The 27,038-nt window shown below is 37.9% G+C and overlaps 1 protein-coding gene across 1 annotated transcript in view; it reads right to left on the reverse strand.

Annotated features, from left to right (window-relative positions):
* The window catches only part of Scn7a (sodium voltage-gated channel alpha subunit 7), an 82,220-nt gene extending 64,291 nt beyond the window's left edge, over positions 1–17,929 (reverse strand). The window contains exon 1 of the mRNA XM_021657463.2: positions 17,548–17,929. The gene's annotated coding sequence lies outside the window, so the exon portion shown is untranslated. The remainder of the gene's footprint in view (positions 1–17,547) is intronic.
* Positions 17,930–27,038: the final 9,109 nt, after the last annotated feature.

Below are 27,038 nucleotides of genomic sequence, written 5' to 3' on the forward strand. Positions count from 1 at the left end.
TCAATTCCCAGCATCTACATGGCTGTTGACAAATGTCAGCAATTCCAGCTCCAGGGGGCCTGGCACTGCTATATAGACCCATACACCAACAAAACACCAATTCACATAAAATAAAATTTAAAAAAAATGTTTGAAATACAGACAAAATGCAAAATATATACAACAAAACCACAAATTCATGACCAGAAAATTATTCATGATATTTTTTCTCTGCATCATGAACCCTTTTTTGATACTTTTTCACTATGATATTGAATACTGTTCATTTACCCTACTTCCTGAAAGCATCTCTAACTTCAATGCTTTCTTTGGCATACTTTGGTAATTGTCCGGTTTCAATTCTGCTCTTTACCTATGGAAACCCACACTGTTAGACATGGAAAGTTATGTCCTTCTACCTGCACCATCAATTCACTGAAGAATCAGTTTTCCACTCATGAAAGTTTTTAGATTGGTAACTAATTAAGGTTGTTGTGGGAAATGGCCTAGTAGATATAAATGAAACAAATAAAATCACCAATCTTGAAGTTGGGTAGATATATATACAAGTTTGAAATTGTTCCTATTGTTCACAGCAATCCCAGTCAAGTTAATTATATATTTGAGTTTGTTTTTTCAGCCATAAAATTGAGACTATTCCTTAAATCAAAGATAAAATTATACAGATTGACAAAAAGTTGAGTACAGGATTAGGTACACAGTGGGTAATAAATCAGTATATTTTTTTGAGATTTATTTTTATTTATATATATGATTTTTTTCCTAGACTGTGCAGTGTGTGCGTGTGGTGCCTTTGGAGTTCAGAGGAGGGCACCACTGGATTCCCTCGGAATTGAAGATATATCTATAGATGGTTGTTAGATAGTACGTGGGTCCTGGAAATAGAATATGAGTCCCCTGGAAGAGCCACTGATGATCTTAACAACTGAGCTATCTCTCCAGCCCCTAAAAAAGAATTTTAATTGTGACAAAATTTGGTACACAGATCAAAGGTAATGTAATCATATATAATGACAGTGCACATAAGACTCAGAAGTCTCTACTAGCTGTACCCATATGCACAACTATAACAGGTAAGAAATGCATTGTAGCACAGGAAACTGTCAAAAGGGTTTTATTTAATGACAATTTGAATACAAGTCAATACCAATTTCTCTTGCCTAGAAAGATAATATAACCTTAGCCTGTGTTGACAGAAGATGGAGAAGAAATCCTCCTCTATTCAGTGTGAGTAAACTGGAGCAAAACCTAATGAAATAAAATTTTTTGATTATAATAATATGACAATATGGAGAGCCTGGCTAAAAGAATGGAAGCATGTCATAACGATACAGAAAAACGCAAAGTAGAAACTTGTTGCTTTCAAGTATATGAAAAATTTTCTGTGGAAGAGAAACTACACTCTCATATTATTATAGAGGAAGAACTACAATCAATGAACCAATCACAGAACAGATTTGCTGTTAAGATAAAGTGTTTTCTAAAATTGAATGAGTTCATTTGGGCATGATGCCTCACTTAAGTAGCTATAGGAAGCATGCAGTTACTGATAGCTGGGTGAGACAGTTGCAATGGATACAAATATTGATTGGTAATGTCAATATCGTGTAATCTTAGAACAATAAAATGTCAAGGTATTTTTATTCAAGTTTCTGCACAAAGGATTATGAATTCAGAATACCTGGACTTACAGCACTGTCACACCTAGCCTAAAACCACTTAGATGGCTAGCCAACAATATTCAACCCATGTATATTAAAATTATATTTATTAGCGTTAGACATGGAGGAGAAGTTTCATGCTCATTAGAGTAAATAGTCTAGACTTCCTTGAAACCTCAAGATTCAATTTGGCAGTCTGTTTTCCTATCCTACAGTCCCAGCATAACCTCCATTTGCTCTACCATTTCTCAGCAAAATAATCCAATGATTCCTTGTTTTATTACTTATGATATATGAAACTTCAGTAAAATTCTCAATATCTTTCCATATATGTTAAATTTGGAATCCTTTATATATATTCAATGTAAAATTCCATAAGATTAATTCAGATAACAGAAACATAGGCCACATCATAGCCTTTATTGGGACTCATTCTCTTCCTCATTGCAGCAACTTATTTCAGATGACAATTTTCATAGTTACTCTGACACTTTAGCCAGTTGTTGACCTGAAGAATGAATGGACAGCAGGCATTTATCTTCTATGCACTGCACTGCAATTCAAACATTTATCAAATGGAATTGGCAGGCCTCTGACTTTTAGATGGTAGAGTGCAGGCTAAATTATTAATCATTAAAACATAATTCAGTAAAAGCATTTTTGTGGGGAATTTATATAACATGGTCCAGGCACTATCCTATCTGTTGCACTATCTTAATACAGCATCAATGCCTAAGAAAATAAAGATTAATAGTTAATCTGTCCATTAGATGGCCTTTCTGAAAAATTCAATAGCTAGAGCAAGCTTTTGACAATACTTATATCACATTCAAATCACAGTAGCACTCTTGATAAGTTGCAGTTGTATAACTCTTCACTAAAATGGGATCCATATCTTTTGAAGAATCAGAAAAGGTATAGAGAGCACAATCTTATAAAAAAAAGTTATTGAATTTTACATCAATAGTGTTGCAATCATAATTATGAACAAGCTTACTTAATAAGTGCCATTCCTGAGATAAATGTTTCAAGTTATCTTTCTTTCAAATTGTCTTTGTGACTCCTTTTCTACAGAATCAGTGGTATATTTTGGTGTCTTGCGCTGTAGTGGTAGAGCTGGGTAACTGGAGGAGACGAATGCTAACTCAACTGTGCTTAGATCTAACTTTGCTGGTGCTTAACTGAAAATACCCAACTAAACTATAAATACCTTAGGCAAAGGCAAACAACTGATACCCAAGTATGGCTTCTTTAGAAATGTCCAAAACAAGGATAAAGTTGAATGGCTCTATAGTTGACAGGCTAAAGGCAAATAGGCATCTCTAGGAAAAGAGAAACAATAAAAGCAGACATTAATTTGAAGAAGACAAGAGATTGTTATTATGCAATCCAATCTCTGGACTCCACTCTCTGGATTAAGGGGATTTGTCATTCTATGAATCATGGTAGGGGACCTCCTGAACAACTGAAAAGAAAGAGTTAGGTAATTGGGAGAACAACTTATGTGGCTTCACATAGATCTAAGTAACTGTATGCTTTTGGCAAGCCAATAAATGCAGTAGTTTAAGATTCTGAACCTGGATCCAAAGATATAAAGTATGAGTACCTTGGGTCGTCCACTTTTTTAAAATTTAATTTTATTTATATATTTATTTATTACAATAATCCTCTCTGCAGTCCCGTCCTTTGTCTCCTTCCAGGCTCATCTACCTCCCCTCTTCTCCCTTTATGCCCTTTCCCTAGTGCCCTGATACTGGAGGACCTCCTCCCCTTCTACTTAACCCTAGCTTATCAGGTCTCATCAAGGCTGAATGCATCATCTTCCTCTGTGGCTGGGCAAGGCTGCACCCCCTAGGAGGAATAGGTGATCAGAGAGCCTGCCATTGAGTTTATGTCAGAGACAGACCCTGTACCACTTACTAGGGAACTCACTTGGAAACTGGGAAGCCAATGTTCTTCCTTTGAACAGGGGGTCTATGTCCTCTCCATGCATGGTCCTTAGTTGGAGTATCAGTCTCTGCAGGCCTCCCAGACTGGGTGTTTTGACACTTGTTCTTCTTGTGGAGTTCCTATCTCCTCCAGGTCTTTCTATCTTCCTCTTCTTCCATTAGGATTCTGGCACTCTGCCCAAAGTTTGGCTATGAGTCTCAGTATCTCCTTCGATACCCTGGTGGATAGAGTCTTGCAGAGGTCCCCTGTGGAAGGCTCCTGTCCAGTTCCTTGTCTTCTACTTCCGATGTCTATCCTGTTTGCCCTTCTGAATGAGGATTAAGCATCTTCCCTAAGGTCCTCCTTGTTTAGCTTCTTTAGGGCTATAGATTTTAATATGTTCACCTATACTCTGGCTAATATCCACTTATAAGTGAGTATATATCATTTGTGTCTTTCTGCTTCTGGGTTACCTCACTCTGAATGATCTTTTCTAGTTCCCACCATTTGTCTGCAAATTTGGGTAGTCCACTTTTTTAAGGAGGCAGTATTTGTGGCACCTTTTTAGCAGTTTAGGGGGCTACAGTAGCAACAGAGCAAGGCTCAGTGTCCAGCACTGAGTGTTTGACACCTTGAAGTGGAAGAATTATGAATACACACTGGGTTGGTTTTGTCATTTAACATGGACTGTGGACTTAGCTGAAATGTATTCTTTCTTGTAAGTGAGAATATTTAAAAGTGATTTTTACTCTATCAAGTAATTTCATATTTCCTAGTGCTACTCTTCTGTTATCATTAAGCATAATTTGAAGCATTGGCAGGTTGTAGACATATGGATATTGAGAAGTGCCTTTCAGTTTGGAGTGGAAAATTAAAGTTACTCAAAAAATGATTACGCATAATTGTTCCTCCAGTATTTTTTCAAAATAGGAGGCATTCTCCCTGACAGTCATCTTACAGTTTTACTCCCCTACCAGCAATGTTTTCACTTTTCCTTGCCATTCACAATTTTAATAAAGACTTGGGACTGTGAGATACAGTTTATGTGGCCCTGGCTTTATTGTTATTCAACAACATTAAGAAGTTTGTGTATTAACAGTATTTTTGTTATGTGAACAGGGAGGATTCTCTGCAGGTTTGAGAGCTTTCTCCCTTGTATTTTGCATGCTTGGAGGAACACATGGCAAGGTATGGAACAGAAGCTTACACTAACCTTGGTTCAATCACTTTTATAACCAACTCCAATCCCAGACAGCTTAGCTATTGGAACATAAAAATAAGGTATGCATTGAAAAACTGGAAAATATTCTGAATGAAAGCATGCATTCATTTCTTTATAAAAATCTAAAATAGGCTGGAAAAAAAATGTCTCAGTATATAAAGTGCTTGCCAATCAAGTGTGAAGGCAGAAGTTCAGACCACCACAGGAAGGATGGCTTCAGATGAGGTGTGTTTGGTGCACAAATTGGCTAAGTGAACTAGCTAAATATATAAACTCTACATTCATCGAGAGTCCCCACATTGATAAATAAAGTAGACAGCAATCTAGGAAGACACCAGTGTCCACCTCTAGCACATACACCTGCCTATGACCCACATGCATCCAAACACATGCACATATGTGCACACGTACATACCATGCAATAAATAAATAAGTATAATAAAGTGTTGACATGCAGGAGCATCCTAGGAACATCTTGGTAGCATAAGTTGCTACAACATTTTCATGTAGGACTCTGGGTTGGAGTGTCTCAGATGCAGCCTCCATAACAGTATAGATAAACTTTTAGATAGGGTTCCTATAAATTATGTATGCTTCCCAAATCATAGCAGGTTTTTTGGAATAAATTAAAAATAGAAATAACAAGGAACTAGATGATAATGTTCTCTTTAATATCCTTTAAAATGCTAAATGGTAATAGTTGACATCTAGGTCCAGGTCAGAGGCATTGACAGAGGTTAATAAAACTTGGCTGAAAGTGATTAGGAGCTCTTTATAAAGATATTGTAGAACATGGGAAATACTATTTCAAATATTAGGAAAGAGCGATTATATATATATATATATATACACACATATATATGAAATACCATTTAAAAACTTCCTAAAGTGGAAATTCAGTGAGAAATTGTAAATAGAAATCTGAGGTTTGATAAAGTTAAGTAAGTTCTATTTGTGTGCATGTGTGGATACTGGATATTAAACCTGTGTTCTTTAGAAGAACAATCGGTTTTCTTAAACACTGAGTCATTTCTCCAGCTCAGCATTATAAATTTTAAAATAGTGGTTGTTCATTGTAAATGGTTATGCAATTTATATAACACACTTTTCTTCATCTTTGACTTTACAAAAGGTACTCCACCTCTTGATGCCTTGATTTTCTCACCTAAGAGTGAAAATGATAAAAATCAGAGTAATTCTAGCAATGATAAAGTGCATTTAGAGCCGTGTCTGTCAGGTACTCTAAACTCCCCTTATTATTATATACTTTGTTATTATTTTAATCTTTTAAAGTATACTAGTTTTACACCTACTAATCTTCGATTAAACCATTATCTGATACATTGGAATTTATAAGGACAACATGAAGAATACATTATAACTTTTTACTGTAACCAATAATTAATAGTAAAATAATAAATTACAGTGATCAACTGCAATGAAGTGATTTTCTTAAAGAGTTTCCAAAGCTCAGTGCGCTTTTTTCACCTTTATTTATACTTCTTCATGATTGGATTGGCAGGCTGTAACTATTGTCATACTGTTTGCTTCTGTTTCCTCTTCTAAAAACTGTCTCTAACTCATTACAATTAAACATTATAATGGAAACAACAGGCTATAAAAAGCAGCCTAAGACAGCCAATGAAAAAGTCAACTATGCTACCAATATTTTGACTCTTTAGATTCCCTTCTCTCCTGTGTGTAACCACATCCAATGGGCTATTATTTTCTTGAACTGAGCTGAGCTTGAAGGCTTGAGACTAATGGAAGAGGAGCCTGGTCAAGAAGCCATCACACACGTCTCTCTAGGTTTGAAGGTCTTAGTCAGATTTAGAAAGAGCAGATGATATTGCAAATACAATCTAAATTTTTCACAGTTATTATTTATATGGCTGTGAGTCTCACGAGTAGAAATAATTTTACGTGGAGATACTAAAATGTCTAACAGGAAATGGTAATGTCCACCTGTAAGGAAAGACTTTGGGGCTTCCAAAATTGGTTGATGTTTGCTCCATATCTCTTTAATACAACTTAACTCTCTTTATTCCATTTCTTCTACCTACTCCTGAAGGCAAATATTTTGTTTTGTATTATTCTCTTCTAATGTAAGCCACTGCTGATTTGCTTATGGCTTTTATTTTTGGGAGCCCTTGGAAACTGTGTTGTCTTCATAGTTCAGCAATTTTTGCTATTGCTCTCAATTGAACTTCCTGGAGAATAATATACCTCAGCACAATGGAACCAAGTGTGGTTCATATTTGCTGGATTCATATTTCCAGATTAGTTACATCTATTATTCCTTACTCCTCTGACTTACCCTGATCTGACTCTTTGGAACACATTATTGAAATAAGATTTCCTAAAGAGAACATTTGAAAAGAAAGAAACGTCTCCACAATATAATCTTACTTTAAAGAACAGATGATTTTTTGTACAGGTTCTCATGATGTAGTCCAGCTTGGCGTTGAACTTGAAAATTTTCCATTTTAGGCTTCATTGGGATTCAGTTACATGAGTTTTCCACCATGCTTGGCCATAAAGTGTTTTCCAGAATTTACAAAAGATTGTTCATCAATTTAATAGTCCTAAGTGACACTAAAATTAACCATAGTGTCATACATATATATTGCTTTTTTGAGACACAGTTTGGCTTTCCTAGACTCACTTTGTAGACCAGGCTGGCCTCAAGCTGACAGAGATCCTCCTGCCTCTGCCTCCTGGAGTGTTGGGATTACAAGCATGCACCACCACTTCCCAGAACATCATATATATATATATATATATATATATATATATATATATTTGAATTATACCCAATATTTGTACATAATTAAGGAATGCAATATGAGGTTTCGATTTGCATACACCGGGTGCTTTGCTTTGGCTTGCCATTCATAAAATATCTAATTATAGTACACCACACACGATACCACATATCACTGTTGCAGTTATAGAATAAGGGCAATGGGATACAGACTCTTAAACAAATTAAAACCACCTTTTACCTTGTTTATCCTTGAAAATTATTAAATCTTAAAGAGGAAAAAATCCCCAAAATTATTTCAAACACTGGTGAACCCGAATTGTATAACTTGTAAAACTGGACTGTACCCTTGAACAATAATTTAGTCAATGCCTTCCTGACATGCAAAGTAACACAGGCAGTGGACATCGCCAGCTTAGAAGCATACAGAGTCAGGTAGCAAAAAAACAAAACCACCCCTCCCCCCACTGATTGCAAACTTACAAATGCCAAGACTGACCTCAAGAGCCTCATAGGAGTCAACAGCAGAAAGAGATGCAGGTTGAAGGGCAGTGGCATCCTTTCAAGGAACTCCGAAGAAAGGATTATGCCATTATGTCCTATGACTATGATAAAAGAACAGAGCTTATCTATCAAGTTTACAGTGTATAGCTGGTTCTGCCCTAAATTTTCATACCCAAATCTTCTAGGATACCAATGGTCTTTCATTCCCTGCCAGGGATCCTAGAAAGTAGTCTAGCCCAGTCTTTCAAATAGCTTAGTTTACTTTATTTCTCCAGATGGTCTAAAAACTTCCAATGTATTGTGAAATCATTAGGATTGTAGGGCCATCCCTTGCTACTTCATCAAAATGATCAAGGTACAATAGAGGCAGGGCTGACTTAGACTTCTGTCTGATAGACCCCATCAGACAGACCCTTGACCACAATTTCCTGGATCATGATCACATTAGAGATAAAAATAAAAGTTAGAGAAAACTACCCTATCACTCCCCACAGGGAAACAAATGTTTCTCTCTAATTTGGCTTTTGCAATCTTTGGTAAAGCTGACTCTTCTGGGATGGATTAACTGTCTGAGGCCTGTGAAAAAGAAAACTCAGGAATTAAGAATATCTTGCAAGCACTCAAGAAGCTCTCACAGCCAGCTGGGCTCATGCATCTTTCAGGTGTCTTTATTCCACTAGATTCCTTTTGTTTAGCTTCTCAGCAGAGGAAATAAGCACAATAGATTCTAAAGAGGTATTCTGAATCATTGACCAGACCGATGAGTTTGAAACAGTTTTCCTGTAAACCCAACCCTAAATCTCGAACATTTGCACTGCCTACGTTAGCTTGTCCTAGACACAATGCCTTCAACAATCTGCGGGACCCTGGGAAGATGAGTCAATGTAATGGTGTCCAATTCGCTTTTCATGAAGCTCGTAGTCTCTAGGACAAAATGTGAGGTTCAACGGCTGGCTTGAACACTGTGGATGGACACAGCCTAACAGTGTTGCTGATGAGAGTCATCAGCACTTGGTTGTACACCAGAATTCTTCACCGCATATCTATAAAGAATGAGGAAACAGTGGTCCAACCCAGAAAACTTCAGAATATCTGGGTTGCAGCACCATGATATGCTGCTTAAGAACACCTGCTTTTCCAGGAGATTCACGTTCTTTTCACTTCTTTAGGTATCGCCTGTCCCTCAGCTGCTCAAGTTGTCCTCATTCTGAGTATTTGTTTAATGACAGCCTTTCCAGGTTGGTATCCGGATAACAAATGACCTCAAACACTTGGACACCGAAGCCCTCAGGTTTAAGATTAAGCACATAGGAACCTCCATCTTATACCATGCTTGATGTTTGCCTAGTTCGTAATCACCTTTTCTTCTTTTTTTTTCTTTTTTGTTTTTCTCTTCTTCCTAGGGTGCTCTATCTTAACTTTGAACAGTACAGGCAAAATTCTTTAGCAGCTGGAGATAGTTTGAATGCACACTAGTTGTGGAAGAAAGCTATCTTTCATTTTCAAAAGAATCCTGAGTTACATGAATTACATGGACACCTAATTGCTGAACTACTTCTAGGCTTCTCTGAACTCAGCTAGCTAGGTGAAGCTAGCGCCAGTAATATTCCATGTCCACAACTGTTGTTCAGTCATCTTAGAAATAATGAAAGGCACAAACAAACAAACACTAAACCAAAACAACAACCACCGCTCCTCCCCCAGGATGTTTGGTTGCTGTTTTCTTTCTTATTTTTAGTTCCAATACCCCTCAACACATAACCCTCTACACACACACACACACACACACACACACACACCCCATTTCTCAGTTTGATATATAGAGCAGAATCTACAATGATGCAGCAACAAAAAAAAAAGCAGTCAAATTCTCAGAGATCGTAAGTGACCACCCATTGCCTATGCATATCTATTCTTATTTTCAATCAAGAATTTAATCTACTGAGTGTAGATTATAAACTAGCAATCTTTCTGGGATCTGGAGGAATTCATCAGGAAACAAATGTTTAGGTTAGTTTTGACAGAGAATTGTAATAGATATCATACACACACACACACACACATCTGCATATGGATGTGCATATGCACATTTCTGACAAACTTCCAAAAAGCTTTTGGTTAGAAAATAAGGCCCACTTATGAAAACAAGCGTACAAATGAAGAATAAGGAAAAAGAAAAATTTAGAACAATGAATCCATTGAGCAAAGAAGGTATCACAGATGCCAGTTTCATGCAGACATAAGAGTATGAAACTATCACATATTAAATAGCTGTCAAACTTGTGAATGAAGAGAATTCAGTATCACACACTGGCAACGCATGAAGCTGTTATACCAGTGACATTCAAATAATGGTTTTCTAACATAATGATAACTGTAAGTCCACCATAGTATTTTAAATTAGATTTGCTTCAGACTAGAAGCATGCATAAAAGGTATAAAAATGCAAGCACTGAACAGGATATGAATTTTTGAGAATATAGGAAGCTAACTGCGAATCAATCTGACCATCTAATGGTCAATTTAGACTGACATCTTCTTTGGTTGTGGCCCCTTCTGTGCACTTAGCAGATGTATCATAGCTTATATTTCATCTTTGCTAAATTCTAGGATGACTCTCCGCCAGATTGTCTGATACATTTTTTTCCCTCAAGTCTCTCTGGCTTGAATTTATTTTCTCAATGGAGGATTGCACACAAATCTTGTTCGCTGCATTGTTCTTCTCTTTCTTCCTTTTTCTTTTCTTATTTTTAAAATGGGAGTCTTTGAAATATATATTCATTGATTTTTGAAAACGGAAGCTTACAAAGAAAGATGATTGAAGCTAATAAAATTCTGAGAAGCCTGAATATAATTAACATAATCAATAATTTTAATGGCAAAACTCTGTAGAATCGTGATGGAGACTTATCTCAGTGAACAACCTTTGGTTGGCCAGCCTATCGAGGTAGGCAAAAGGCACTCTGAAACACATAAGAGTATATATTTCTGCATATTTTTCTTCAGGGTAAATAATTTGCAGTCAGTATGGACTGTGAAAACGCAGAAATCGGAATGGCATACAGTAAAAATTTGAGAATAAAGGACATCTTGACTGAGATACCATCAGTGTACCTGGAATTTGGCAACCATCCGGAATGCCCTCTTTCTTTAATCTCATTGTTGCTCTCCTTTCACTGATTCTGGAATGGTCATTGCTGGTCCATGATGCCCAGTCTGTAACTTGTCCCCTATAGAATATGTAACCAGACCTATGAACTTTTGTCATACTGTCTTTAGACCTAAGCTTTATGCATCCGTGTTCTGTAGCCAGGTCAACTAATTTTGGCTGTGACCAGTACAGTGCATCACACAGCAGCATTAAGTCAGAGTTTGTAAGCAGTCTAGGGATGATGATATTGATGGGAAGAGATACAGAGATAAATAAAAATGCTACATGATATGATACAAGAAACTTGACATTCTATAGGTTTTTATATCCAAAAGAGGTCCTGGAATCATTATTCTATGAATGCCATGGTGAGTACATTTATTTACTATAAATGATAAATTAATGTTACATAATATATTCCAGATTCATCCTCAGCATAAAGAATGTTTGTGTGTATATGAAGAAGCTGAAATCAGAATTTTAAAAGGATTGTGAGTATGATCATATTAATTATAGCTTTATGACAGGAGTTACACAGAAGCAACCTCAGTGTCTATTGACAGAAGAACCAATAAAGCAAATATATAAATTTCACCCATAAAGAGGAGGGAAATTCAGTTATTTGCACTCACTTTTTTGTTTGATTATACATCTTAAAATTTTTAATTCAGGTTTTTTTCTCTATTATTATAAACTACAAATGATGGTCTGAAATGTGAAGGAGTGTCAGCAAAATCTGAAGTACAGACTCCATCAATGTTTTAAGAGACACATTTCACTGAGATTCTGGCAAACCTAAATTTTATAATGCCCCAATTTTTATAACCAGGGTTGGTGGTCATTGAGTATCTCTTGTGCTGAGGGAGGAGGGATTAATGTCACCCACATTCTGAGTAGCAGAGTCAATTTAATTATAAGAGCAGTCATAAGAAACACTCCTGAGATTGCTACTAGTGTCAGCTGTTTATCATTCAGAAAGGACCCCGAGAACAACACAACCATTCCTCATGTGTGTCCACTAGAACTACATGGTAAGAGATTAATGTAGAACAACACACGTATTGGCTGTGGACATGGAGAAAACCAGCTCCACATGAACTGGAAGCTCCCTCCCTGCTAAGTAGATTTCGTATTTTATGGAAGATGCTACATAGGCATCTGGGAGAGAAAAGTCAGGAGGTGCTTCCCAGTTGGTAGGCTTCGAATGCTCCAAAACTGACCCGACAGCAAAGACTTGTACTGCTACAATCGTAGGCACTGTTACAGAGTGCATCCATTTATTTAGATAGGAGGCTTGTCCCACAGAAGGCAATTCAGACCTGATACTAGAAATGCGACTGGGAAGATCATACGCCCTACAAGGACACTTACTACTATTATTTTTTCTAAATAGACATGTATAACTAACTTCAAAATATTTTATTTTTGTTATTATAGATAGGTGATACTCTCATCCTTGATCAGAGAAGTGGCTTGCCTTTTGGGAAAACAACAATGAATGCAGAATGGCTGCTCAGGGTGCAGAGAATAAGGAAATAATGACTGTCTATGACAGTGATTCTCAACCTCCCTAATGCTGTGACTGTTTAATGCAGTTGAGTATGGTGACCTCAACCATAAAATTATTTTGTTACATCTTTACAGCTGTTATTTTGCTACTGTTACAAATTGTAATGTAACTATTTTTGGAGATAGAGGTTTACCAAAGTGATTGAGAGTCACAGACTGAGAACCACTGCTCTATGGCCATACCAACCTAAATATTGTGTCACTTGAGAATAAGTGACTAAATAAAACATTTATATCAAGCCCCTCCAAAGCTCAAGGGGCATCGTGGAAGAAGAGGCAGAGAGGAAGTAAAAGCCTGATGATGTAAGAAACTGTATGTGGATGAGAGCATCGCTGGAGTCATGAACTCAGCTGGGGTGGTTTCCTGCAGTGGGATTCACAAGGCAGGGTCTTTCTGCATTCAATTGTGGAAGTTTCATCCATCTGATGAAACCATTCACCTCACTACCGAAGGATCCATCCTTCACTGTTGGAATTGTGAGATTTTTTTTAGTTGATATTGTATCACCCAGGAGATACAGAGGATGACTGAGATAGGAAAGATGGGATTTATTTCTATAAGTTAATTCCAGGTAAAGAAAGATACCGTGATAGTTGGGAAAGTAAGTACTGTATGCTGATAGATCCTGCAAAAGGGGGAAGTCCTCCCATGCCATCTCCATCCCCTTGCCCAGTGGTGACCCCACCCTGCTCCAGGGAATTGTTTCACACCCTGCCTTATAGACAGAGCCTTGGGTAAAATTTGTGAGTCACAACACAAAATAAAGGTCAGAAGTAAATGAAGGAAAATGACATGAGATAGCAAAGGAGACTTGCAAGGAGGAGGAAGACTTGACAGGGAAGAAGGAGAATAAGGGAGTGTAAACAGAAATGAGTATTCTCAGAATGCATTGTTTAAATCTATGAAAATGTCAAAGACTAACTTTAATTTAAAAAAAATGAAAAAATATCTAATTAAAATACAATATGATTTTGAAGAGCAGCAATGACACGCGGGGGTATTGTAGAAGGTGAGTTTCAACATGGTGAACTTTTATAACTAGACAGACAATATAATTAGGGGAGGACTCTGGGTACCAGAATGAAAGCCTCTTCATTTGACCGATGTCCACTGGAGCTTTTCTATGCCGATGTCACTGTTCCCTAGGAACATCTCTTACTGAGATGGTTAAAACTATCAAGCTGTGCTCGTCTGGTCTACAAAACAAGCATACTGGAAGAAAGCCAAAAGCTTTCAAAACTAAATATTCTTACAAGCCTAGTCTGTTAGACCCTTGACCAGAACGAGCTGGCCACAGGCCATATAAGACCTCAAAGGGGAAGAATGCATTCTTGTCTCTGTTAGAGAAATACAAGGGAATGCAGTAATGAATGTGGCTTGTACAGTCTCCAGCAACCTTATGACCTTTTGGACAATAGTATTAGATGCCAATGGATCTATGAAATGCTCTTCTTAAATCCAGAACTGGGATATTTTCTGGAGGCCTGAAGAGCTCTTGGAAATGCCCCTTTAGATCTGTTCATAACACTGAGTCTGCTTGACTTACCAGAATCCCTGAGAGCCCAAAAGCTCAAAATGGAAAACAAAACAAAATAAAGAAACAAAAAAATCTAAACACAATAGATGTCCACCTCTTCTAAAATTGAAGAGCAACAACAGAGGAACTTTAAAAACAACTGTGGTGAATGACAATAAATTGGCTTTTAATTTCACTTTGCATTGGGCAAACCCATGACCATCAGAGGGCTGTATGGTCAATGGAAGATAGAAGCTGTGGTCCAAAGTCAAGATTGTAATCTATAACCAGTGTTTCAGGCCATGTGGACTCTGCTGAACTAGAAGCTTTAGTCTTCATGTTTAAATAAAAAAAATGAATATTCCACTGGCAACAGTTTATTCATTCCAGGACTATGGCTTCCAAAGAATCAGCATCTGGTGTTCTAGTCCCAAAGGTCCTAATTACAGACTTTTCAAGTTTGGATTTTCATGAGCAGTTCCACATCTCCAGCTCTTCTTTCAGTCAAGATCTTTGATAACTACACAGTGAGATTGATACCCAACTCTGGTATGGAGCATTCCTTAGTTATTCTCTGCTATCTTCAACAGATTTTGTTCAGTCAGAAAGGCCTCACCAACAACACGAAGACACAATTGCTTGGTAGAGTAAAAGAGAGTACAACAAGATGAATCTTTATAAGAGAGAGAGAAAAAAAGCAATGGCTACATAAATGTACACAAATCAGAATCTTAACTGGGTCAAGAGATGTGACACAGTTGAGAAATATCCATAGAAACCATCATAGGAAAGCATTCTTTTCAAAGCCACAGTCTCCATATTTCAGTGTTTGGGAGGTGTGAATTTGCTTAGCTGACATCATATCACACAGGAGATACAGGAGAGAAGAGGACAAAGGCAAGGGATATGATGACTGTTTCTAATTTCATGTCAGGAAAGACAGCATCTTTCCTGGGAGCCAGTGGAGGCAAGCAGGAGTTGCAAACAGTCTCAAACTGATCAATATTGATATAGGCTAGTGGAAATAAAAGATCAAATTCCCAAAAACGTAACAGTAATTTAAGAAACAGAAGCTATGAATGTGTGAGAAAGCAGTGGGGTGGAAAAAGGGCAGAAATAGGGGGGAAAGGAAAAATTGCTTACACAAAGGGTAATGGTGTGAAAATAGGTTAAGCAAAGGGGGTAAAAATAATTATATTATGATTTCAAAAATTAAAATATATTTAAAAGAATGTTTGTGTACTACCTATAAGCTTTGAAGACAAAGTTTAAGTTGTGACTAGAAAGTTATGTGTGAATTTCCAAGTATTGCTCTGCTATGCAGAGCTTTTTCCAGTGACTCCTAGAGTTGGGATCCTTAACATAATTCTTATCCAAGGAAGGGGTTGGGCAAAGTATTGACCCTACATTTTTAGTTTGATAAAATCTGACTAGGTCTCATTTAGGCAAATTCAATCACAACACATATCAGTTACCTCTCCCTCCCCTTTTTAACCACATGAGAACCAGGAAACAGAATGACCAGTTCCCAAGTGTTTGGTTCTGACCCCAGTTCCCCAGGTCAGTCTGATAAACAGCAGCATGTCCCAGCCATGTCGTCTGAGGCCAGACCCTTTTCCAGAGCCGCATCACCAATTTCGGTTAATTCTATCATTTTAAACACATCCATGAATAAAGATGTGTTCGTGGTATCCTTTGCTAAAAAGCAAGATTTAATGGATTTCTGCAACCAGGGGGTTTTGGTGCCTAAACTTGATAGCACCTATATTAATAACTATATCAAATAAATTCTCAACTGTTAAACCCAGCAAATAAGGCCACACAACAAAAGTAAAATTATAAATTAAAAAGAGAAAAAAGGTGTAAGTTGTATTTAAAGAATACTCAGGTGTGTTACAATATGACTGGCACATCTTTTAGAAGGATGAACTCTTACATAAACTCTAATATGATTTCAAAAATACACGGTTAGAGACATATATGACTCTCTTGCTCTCATAATTCTAGAATGGTTTGTCCAAAGACCCGTTCTTCCGATATCATACTGAGAGCCACACTGGTGAAGGAGAGAAAAACCAACAGCTACACAAACTATTGCTTTCATAAAACAATTCATATTGTCTCTTTTAGTCTTTAGCAGGCATTTGTCCTAAACCATTTACAAACCAGGAGTAACAATTCAAATGAAGTTAAATATCAATAGTTCATATTGTCATACCAAATGCAAATAAAATTTTATAATTCTGAGTCCCCAAAATTTTATGACTGGGATCCTAGCTGAACTATTGAGTAGCCCAATACTTCATAAAATTATTACTTAGAGTATGAAAGTAGGAGGGTAACTGTAAACTTAAAGGCAGAAGCCCACAGAAGAGGAGGGCTACTATCTTTCATGAATCTTATCTATGTTACTTGTAAGAGCAACATCTGATAACGGCACTGAAGAGCTAGTGTGACAGTCAAGGTGCCAGGGCTCTGACCAGGCCACAGAAAGCTCCTTCTACTGTGCTCGAACTTCTCCCCACCAAAACGCTTCCACACATATTCAGATATTCCCGGCCAGTATCCACATGTTACATTAAACGGGCCCATCAGCTGAGAATTCTGCATGGATTCAGCGTGGGAACTGATCTGACAATTCCGTAAGTGCTGGAAGTAACACAATCAGAAGAGCAACATCAGTTCCCAAAGGAAACAGACCTGTAGAAGGACTGTGTTTGGGAGATCACACAATACAACAAACAAAACATAAAACCATATTGCACCAAATGATGCCAAACTCCAAGCTGTTCAGAATAAACACACCATTTCCAACTGCATCCTTCCACAGCTATAATACTGAGATAGTCACATCAAAAGCCCCAGTGTTGAAAGTACGAAATTACCCGAAGTACAGAAACTGAATCCTTTATAGCATACCTCCTGCTCCATGCAGTCTAACCATCACCACCTGGCGGGGCGGGGGGTGTCTAGATATTTTTACAGTAATGGAGCATTTCTTGGCTTCAGCTTACCTGGTTGGGTGATATAACTAACCACATATGCAAATCAAACACCCACCTTACAGCTGTTAGTTCAGGTCTAGATCTTAATGTTCTTTCTGGTTCTCAAACATTTCCTAAATATTGTACATGGGGTGGGGCAGGTGGAGTGGGATGGAAAAGCGGGGCAATGCCACAAGCTATCCCTATCCTGGGATTGTCACTACATGAAAAAAAAAATGCACTTACTTGCTGCCAAACGATAGTCTTCACTAAAACTCCACCAAGAACACCAGCAGCAAAGCTTTTGCTCTCCTGGCTGCTGTTTCTTCTCGGCTCTCTGCTTAGGAGGTTGCTGCACTGTGCTCGCTGTCCACTGCTAGACAATCAGCCACCGGACTGGCTCCACAGTCACAGAACCAGAGACCACCTACAGACACATGCCCAGCAAGCCTTGTGGCTGTTTTTGTTTCCTTTGCCTTCCTGCATCCCTTCTCCTGGCCACTCCCCCACCCTCATCTCCAGGCCAGCCTGTGACTCTAGAAGCTAGATAAGCGTGGGCGGGTGATATTGACAGAGACCCAGCTGCAGAGGCAATAACAGCTTCAGCAGTGGCTTTGCATTCTCCTGTTGCCTGGGAAGGAGCCAGTCAGACAAGGGGGATTGGGATTTAATGAAGGGAGAGGGAGAGAGCTGAGGAAGGGCATGAAGGAGCCAAAGCCAGGGAGAAGAGCAAGAACAGGCTGCATCTAAATTGTGTGTCTGTGTGTGTGCCACTGGGGTTTGTAGAAAAGGGGAGGGGAGTGTGAAGAAAGGAACACAGCAAGCTCAGGGTCTTTATCTGCAGGAAGCTTTGCCCATCCTGGTCAGATTGCTCAATAGAATATATGGGGCTGAATGTCAGCCTGGACTGTCAGCCTTCAGCCTAGGACACTGGTCATTGCTGTGGATGCTGTTCTGTGCATGGGTGCAACTGCTTAAGAAAAACATGATTGGAAGACGGTAAAGGCTTAGCATATTGTGTCCCATTCTGGCTCTTGGAATGCGAGTGAGGTATACAGGAGACCGTTATTATTGTTGTAAAAAACTGGCATGCACTACATCTAACGTGAGTTTGTGCTTGTAGGAAAGATGTACTAGACTCTTTTTTTAAAACTGAGATAGGAGGATTTTGACACAACATAGACCACTGATTGTATAATCCCATTTTGTCCAGATATCAAAATATTTTATTTTAAAAATATATCATCATAGGCCCATGAACAAAAATGTTTTACAGAATTTATCCCAGTTTTATTGTCATCCCTAAAAATAAAGGTAACAGTTTTGTCATGCCAAACATTTATTTGATTGTTTTTTTCTCAAAGCTGGCACATGGATTACAGATTTTCTTGCCCAAGTTTTGTAGTGTCAATGCAAAGACATTTCCTAGTGCAGAGAATACGACTCTCCTTGGGGCAATCTGCCATGGTCAACAACACAATCCTGTGTATCTTCTATGTATTCAAACAATAATGTAAAACATTCTCAACACTAGGCAAGAGCCATATGGAAAATTACCATAGGCCTGTGTGTGTGTGTGTGTGTGTGTGTGTGTGTGTTTGTGTGTGTGTTTAAGCACAGTTTAAATGGAGTTATCCTGTAATGGGAAAAATTGCCTTCCCCAGGCACCATAGGCTTTAAAATGCACAAGGCCAGATATGGGTTATCAACTTTTAAGTTGTCCGTCAGGTCTCATAGACACCATTTCCAACATTGTACACTATTGCTATTCCTTTTGGTTGCCATTCAGAAACTGATTGTAGACCCTCTTGCTGAAGACACCACATACTTGAATCATAGGACATGGGAAAATAAATCCAGTATTGACTTGGGAGTTTTGTACATACTGTTTAATTTTCATAGTGCTAGATAGAGGAACCTACATAAACTCTCCAAGCTACAATAATAAATGGCCTGGCACTTTTGCATTATGGCACAAGTGTCTTTAGGATATCCAACCAACCACTTACTTAAAGCTCACTCCACAAGACAGAACTTACAGCTGGCATTGTTCACTGGGCTCCAAACCAGTGTCCAGCGAGATCATAGACCCTAGGAGAGAACCTAACGATTTACTTTGCTAAGCAGACATTAACCCTCATCAATGAAGTTTGTCTGTGTATTAAATAGATGTATACAGTGACTTACAATTTGTCAACACACATAGGATAAGAGGGTATATGATGCTTAGCTCTAAAAGGGGTATCACCTTCCCTCTCTATTAAGGCTCAGGAATCATTATGGAAGAAGAGAAAGAAATATAAAGTCCAGAGGTAGTAGACATCTGCAGTAAAACAGTTTTGACAAGACATGACATGACAGTGGCATGTAGGAATGCACAGCACTATAACTGAATGCACAGACATGTATAAAGTCAGACAACTAAAACCCGAGCACAAGACAGGAAGTGACTCAAGAATCCTGCTTCTATCTGAGCAGCTATTGGTGATTGAGAGAAATTTAGGAAAAGACCCCTGAAAGATTATCTTGTAAATATACACATATAGGCAGTGCTAAATGGACCTAAGGGATTAACAACAAAAACAAAAAAAGACCACAAGAAATTTGGAGGAAAAATGGTTGGAGGGGGGAAACTGAGGGATTCGAGGGGAAGCAGTGAGGTGAACTTGGTCCAATCAAAATTTAACATGACATCCTTAAACAATACCCCGTCGATATCTCAATCCTTAAATAAGTTATTTGAAAGGAGAATAAACAAGGACATTTTTATATATTCTGTGAAAAACAGGCTGCTGAACACTCATGATATGAAATGTCAAGTAGAATAGAAACACTTTGTACTGGATCTATATTTCAAGATAGAGCTTTTATTTTGAAATGGTATGTTTAAATTGTTCTGAAACAAATATCTTGCTAACACTGATAATGAATTAGATGGAATATTCTTGAAATCATTATGTTTCTGGGAGTACACTAAACCATCTTTCCATTTTCTCAGCAGAAAGATGTGTGGATGGCTTATACATCTTGTTTTGGACCATGTCTAGCCTTGTATAATATAATTAGTATAATATAAAATGATTGACTAGCTCATTATATTTTCTAAGCTGTTCTGTTTTCAGCATATATCCAAAATTTTGAAGCTGTGAAACTATATGCTCTGCCTTATCAAGAAAAACATACTATTTTAAACAGTACTGGTCTGGGAGCAGTACTTTCCTTACTCTCCCTGCAAACAAGGGATGTTTGTTTTAATATAAGCAGATCATTATCAGAAATGCAGATGGATACTGACTCCTTTTTTATCTATATCAGCATCCCAGAATGTTCATAGCCACATGTAAATATTAACACAATAAAATATCAAACAATTCTACCAAACAAAAGTATATTCTTCTTTTGAAACTACACCTTGGGCTTTGCCAAATCTTTTCTTTTGTTAACCTCATCTGAATGTATGAGTCTTTTTATATATAAAGAATTTATTTTGTATGCATTGAAAATCATAATAAATCACATATTATCTCTTTCTCTAAAATTACATCTAACACATATAAATGTGTAGACATATTCCCCATAAATATAGAATTCCCAACTGTTCTAACAGTTCTCTAACAGTGAAAGAGGCATAGATTATCCCATAAGAATACCAATAGCAGGCAGGAGAAGCCCCCCTTTGAGTTGTTGTTCAGGGTTTTCAAGAAATCCTCCACATAACATAGGCTATTGTTATTGCCATTTGTTATCTCCCAGAGGTAGAAGGAAGGAAGACATCATTTCCGAAGACATCATGTACTTCAAATCCAGGACCTGGAGGTCCCATGCTGGAGCTGATCTGACAGCTTTCTCCACGAGGACTAGTTTTCACAGTACCAGAAGGTGCCATACAAACTTCCAAATGAGGGAAGCAACCAATAATTTTACAAAGATATGCACTATATGGTATCCTTAAGAACTTGAGTGATAACAAACTGCTGTCTAGGTAGACTTAAGATCCATTCAACAAGAAGGCAATCATGCCAGGTACTTGAAAAAAAGCCAACACTGCAGAACCTGGGCAGTCATTATCTTGGAAGATAGTCTGCAGATAACACTTATTAAACCTGCTTAATTCGCAAGTAGATGATAAACAGGTATCCTCAGACCCACAGGTAAGAACAGGTCTCAAATGTTATCAGATAAATGTCTCTTTGCAACAGACAGAAACCTTTAGAGGAAGTAATAACCAGTCAAATGGAAGAGAATGAGTGACTGTGTGGTGCCCAACCCCAACTAATAAGCCTACAGCACAACCCATGAACCTCATATCAGGAATCACAACAGAACATGGAGTGAAAGATTGTAAGAGCCAGAAGAACAGAAGCGTTCTCTGAGATTTTTGTCTACTACACATGCCAGAGTAGCTACACCCATCTTAAGCCTTCCTTAAGATGACTACTATATATATATATACATATATACTTGAAATATGTAAATATACTATATACTATCTATACTTGATTACTATATTATAAATATATAGAATATATAAATAAGTACTTGTATATATTCATAATTTATGTGTATACTGCACACACATATAAATTGTGAATATCTCTAGATAATCACAATAAAAAAAAGAGACCACAAATTTGAAAAAGAACATGGGGGATACACATGGCAAGGGTTGGAGGGAGGAAAACGGGAATATGGTGTAATTATGTCTTAATTAAGGCTGCATTTAAAAACAATTTATTTTGTGATTAGTAGACTCTTTTTTTTCCATCCAAAAATCTACCTGCTACTCTTAACAAACTTTATATCCATGTGAAGAAGAGATCCAACTGAAGAACGTCTCATAAACCATTCTCTTGCTTCTGTTCTTGGCTGCTTCCTAGAGATTGAAGTCACCATGCTTTTTAGACAAAGGACTTGGAGGATATGAGCTGAATTTCACCTGAAAGCTTTCTCCCTGAAGATTAGTTTTCATATTATTAGAAGATCCTACTCAAGCTGCCAAGGGAAGGAAATGGCCGATATTCCTACCCAGTTGTAATGCCTTTGAATCACTACAATGATCAGTATGTCATGATATCATTATGGTGCAATGGTGTCACTCATGTCTTTGTGGCAACCAACTGCTGTCTAATTAAACTTAAGGCCCTATCACTAGGCGAGAACCTGCATCTGGTACTGCAAACCTAGGCAGTTCCAGGGCTAGGGAGGTCATTGATGGTAAAGGAGAATCTGTTCCACACTTTTCTAAACGAGCATATTTTCTAATTGTACTCTTAATACTTATCCTTATGCCACGCATAAATATAATCTCTTTTTTCTCTTTTTCAGATAACCTTTTTATTAATTATTTATTACAATTTTTTCACTTTGTAGCCCAGCTGTGGCCCCCTCCCTCGTCTCCTCCCAAATCCTCCCTCCCTTCCTTTTCTTTTCCTATGCCCCTCCTCTAGTCCACTGATACAGGAGGTCCTCCTTCCCTTCTATCTGACCCTAGCCTATCAGGTCTCAATCACCTCCCCCTGGGAGGGCACAGCCTTGCCAGGCCACAGAGAAAGACAACGAAGCCAGTCCTAAATATAATCTCTTAATCATCATAAAAGAAGCTTCTCTTTGTAGCAGATAGAAACAATTATAGAAATCCAAAACTTGTTAAAAAAACAAAGATTGTGGGGTTCCAAGCCCCAGTGGACACAGCCATGATACAACTCATTCACCCAAGGCTTGGGGACTACCATAGAAAGGAGTTGGGAGGAACTGTAATAGCCAGAGGAGCAGAAGGACTCCTGTAAGATCAAACACCTTAGAAACAACACAGAAGATACATCTATGATACATCAACAATAAGGAGGCTCAAACAGATCCTGAAAAATGACAACTCCAGCAGACATTCTATTGTAGAGGAGGAAGTCTTACTGTAGCCCGCCCCTTTGACAAAGAGCTGCTCACAACTGTGAACTCCTGAGAGCAGGAAAAGTAGTCTTCCACAGGAAGGAACCTCCTAATTGGTTATCCAAGATGAAATGATAAGCCTTGCATGTAATCGTAGGTTTATACATATATGTAACAATAATGAAGAAAAGGGAGGGTGTAAATCTGAGAAAAAGTAAGTTAGAGGACATATATGGAAGGGGTTGGAGAGGAAAGAAAAAGAAAAATGTTATAATTATATTTTATTAAATATAAAAATATTTATACACTCTTGCATATAATTGCCTAAAATATAATGATGAAGAAAGTGTTGACAGTGATGTGGAAAATGGAACAGCACTATACAATTGATGGGAATGAAAGTAAGTGCAGCTATTGTGGAAAGGAGTAGGGAAGTTCTCATAAAACTAAATATAATGTTATAATGAGATACTATGTTATTTCTGGGTAAAAATCCAAAGGAATTGAAATTGATACATCTAAAATATAGCTGTTCTCTCATGTATAATTAAGTGTTACTCACAGGCTGCTTTTATTTCCTAACTACAGTGCTCCAACAACATACCAGTAGATAACGAAATGAAATATGCACACAGGAATATTACAGGACCAGAAGAAGAGGGAATTCTGTGATTTGCAGAAGATGAAAGGTTGCTTGCAATGGTACAGGAACTGAGCCTCATCCAGAAAGGCAAACGCTCTAATGATCTCATCCATATGTGGAACCGTCAAAGTGGACATTAGAAAGGTATGTTGCAGAGGCTGGAGTGGGAGAGGAGGTAAAATTGAAGACCCCAGCTGAAGTGTACAGAGACTTTAATTATCCTGAAGGGATAAGTTTTGGTGAAACACCAAACATGCTCTCCATGGAAAGAAAATATTATTGAATATTTCAAAATTATCTAGAACATATTTTTTTAAAGTCCTTGCCAGGCTCACAGTAACATGTTGGCAAGGTGGTGGATATGTTAATTAGTTTGACTATTTTCATAATGCATTTGCATGTCAAAACACCACAGTGTACATCACAAACATACCCAGTTGTCCTTTGTCCGGTATTAACAATACAAGAAGGAAGCTGTTTTCTTGACATGAATTTACAGGGTGGGTGCTCTGCCTACTCAGCATCCATTCTTTATCCTTGTTGAGGGGTGATAAGGAATACGTACTGCTTTTGGACTGTTGTCAAACCCAAGCTTTTAAGGATGAATCAATTATTAATCATACTGTAGAAGCATGCCTTCCTGCACGTTGGCCACACTACTGAACTACATTGCCTACCCCAGAGTTTATAATCCCCCAGAATTCAAACAATCTGTTTGAAAATGCTAATTGCTTTTGCAGGTGCAATTTGAAATGTCACTAGGAAAGACTTCCACAGTTGAAGCCTTTACATCTAAGGACAGGGTTTGTTTCTTATCATGCTTTTTGTATGCATATAATTCTATAAACAACCATATTTATAAATGAGTTTCTTGGCATTTCTTCATGAAAACCTTATCACCATCTTCAGCCCCATCCTGTGTTCCACAGTTGCTGGAATGCGGACCCAACTGCTGAATAAAATGGAAAAAGTTGTTTGGCTGTCAGAGAAAACAAAGTGAACAGTCCCAGTCCGTATCTCAGATCCTCAGGTACGGAAGACAGCCTGCTGCTAATTCAAGTCCCCCGAACCTCTTTAACAATAGATAGGCAGCAAGTATTTGGATAATTAATCATAACTGTTTGTGTCTCTCAAACAGTTAAGGTTTGAGGAGGGCCACAGCACTTCAAGGAATTTGCCTTACTCAAACTTGTTGACTCTCTATCTTTCAGGAACTATCCCTGTTTCCAGGATGCCTAATGCACTTGCAAATAAAACATCCAAATGTATGATAAGACAGCTCTCACGTAAGTTGGAATTATCAGGGGATGAGTTCAGATAGGTTGGTACAGTAATAACTTTCTATTGGTTTTGTAAAATGATTAGTTTTCCAAATTATATATTTGTTTTCAAAATTATATATTATTTACTTATTTATCCTTGCATGCGTGTATGTGCATCTACGCTCATACACACAAACACACACACACTTGCACACCATGGCAGAGCTGGAGTCAGTTTTCTCTTTCTTACAGCTGGCTTCTGAGAACAGAATCCTTGTCCTTGAGTGTGTTCTCCCTCCAAGCCATCTCATTGGACCTATTTCTTTCTTCTCTACCACTTAATCTTTGGTTAGATAAAACACCAGCTGAAAACTGCTTCTCTATTAAATTTCTCAAGGCAAAGACTAATAATCCATTAACGTCTAGGCACATTTTCAGTGAAACTATGCAGCATCTACAACATCAATGCTGGCCAGAGTGGAACACAGCAGAGCAATGATAAATGATTCAGTCAAGGAAAGCAAAGCAACTCCAAGTTTGTTATCTCTAGAATGTGACGCTGGTGAGAATCAAGTTAGTTTTCTCTTTAAACAGCTATATCTTTCTGAAGAAATCTGGCCACAGTGCAGCTGGGCAAGCCAGGGTGCTACAAACAGAACATTCTCAGGGAATCTTACGTCACCAGAAGTTCAGTTCTAACCGGTTCTGCTGGCTCCTCTCACATTCAGTTTAAAATGAGAAATAGACTCTTGACATTTTGCATCATAAAGTTTCTGAATCTGGTATAATTAGCACAGTCAAAGGTAAAGGCTGACTGAAAACAGCATTTGGGTAATGCTATGGGACAGAAAAAGATTCTTCTGTTGCAGTTTTCTCACCTCGGCCTGAGAATTCTAGTTGTCATGTTCTGAATTTTACAAGGGCAACTCTCAGGTCTTCCTCTGATGTTCATGACATGTACCACAATGTAAACCCAACAATATTACCATCCGGTGACTTTAATAAGGAAGTTAGATCATTAATCATCAAAATACATTGCACAACATTCTCAGAGAAGTAATGCAAATGTAAGGAAATGAAAGGTCAAATAATTACCAGATCAACAGAGAACAAAGCCTTTTCCTAATCGGTAAAGTTGGCTTCTTCAAGCCATGCACAGAGCACAGAACCTATGACTTGAATTTGCTTATCACCAAAACAGAGCCACTGCTGATTCAAAGAATGCCATGAGGATGGCAAATAAAATAAATACTAAAAATTTAAATCATATAAGCAAATGTACTGAAATAAGTGATTCAGTGGAAGTAAAAACAGTAAGGTTCATGAGCAAATGTAAATGACACCCGTCTGCTTTATAGTCTAAGTAGCTATGATTCTGTGTCAGCTTTAAGAGTTGGGAGCTGTGGTGATTGCTTATTCTCTTGATATAAGACAGAAACAAAATGACAGTTGTTTTTTTTTTTTATTGAAAATAGACTCTTTTTTCAAATAATATATTCTGGTATGTTTTCCCTTCTTTCTACTCCTCTCTGCCCCTCCCCTCCATTCCTCCAATCCTGTTCCACTCCCTTTCTGTCTCTCATTAGAACAAAACAGGTTTCTAAGACATGATAATAAATTACAACAAAATAAGATATGATAAGATAAAACAAACCCAACACATTGGAATTGGACTAGACGATCAAGCAGAAGGAAAAGAGCCCAAGAAAAGACATAGGAATCATAGATCCTCTATTTCCACACCCAGGAATCCCATTAAACACTAACCTGGAAGCCATAATACATGTGCCTAGGACCTGGTGCAGCCCCAAACAGGCCCTATGCTTGCTGCCTTAGTCTCTCTGAGTTCATATGAGCTTTGATCATGTTCATTTAAAGGTGCCCTCCATCTACTCTGGCTCTTGCATTCTTTCTGCCTTCTCTTCTGCAGGGTTTCCTGAGCCCAG

The sequence above is a fragment of the Meriones unguiculatus genome, chromosome 8 (genome assembly GCF_030254825.1).
Source record: "Meriones unguiculatus strain TT.TT164.6M chromosome 8, Bangor_MerUng_6.1, whole genome shotgun sequence".
In the NCBI taxonomy this organism is placed as follows: domain Eukaryota; kingdom Metazoa; phylum Chordata; class Mammalia; order Rodentia; family Muridae; genus Meriones; species Meriones unguiculatus.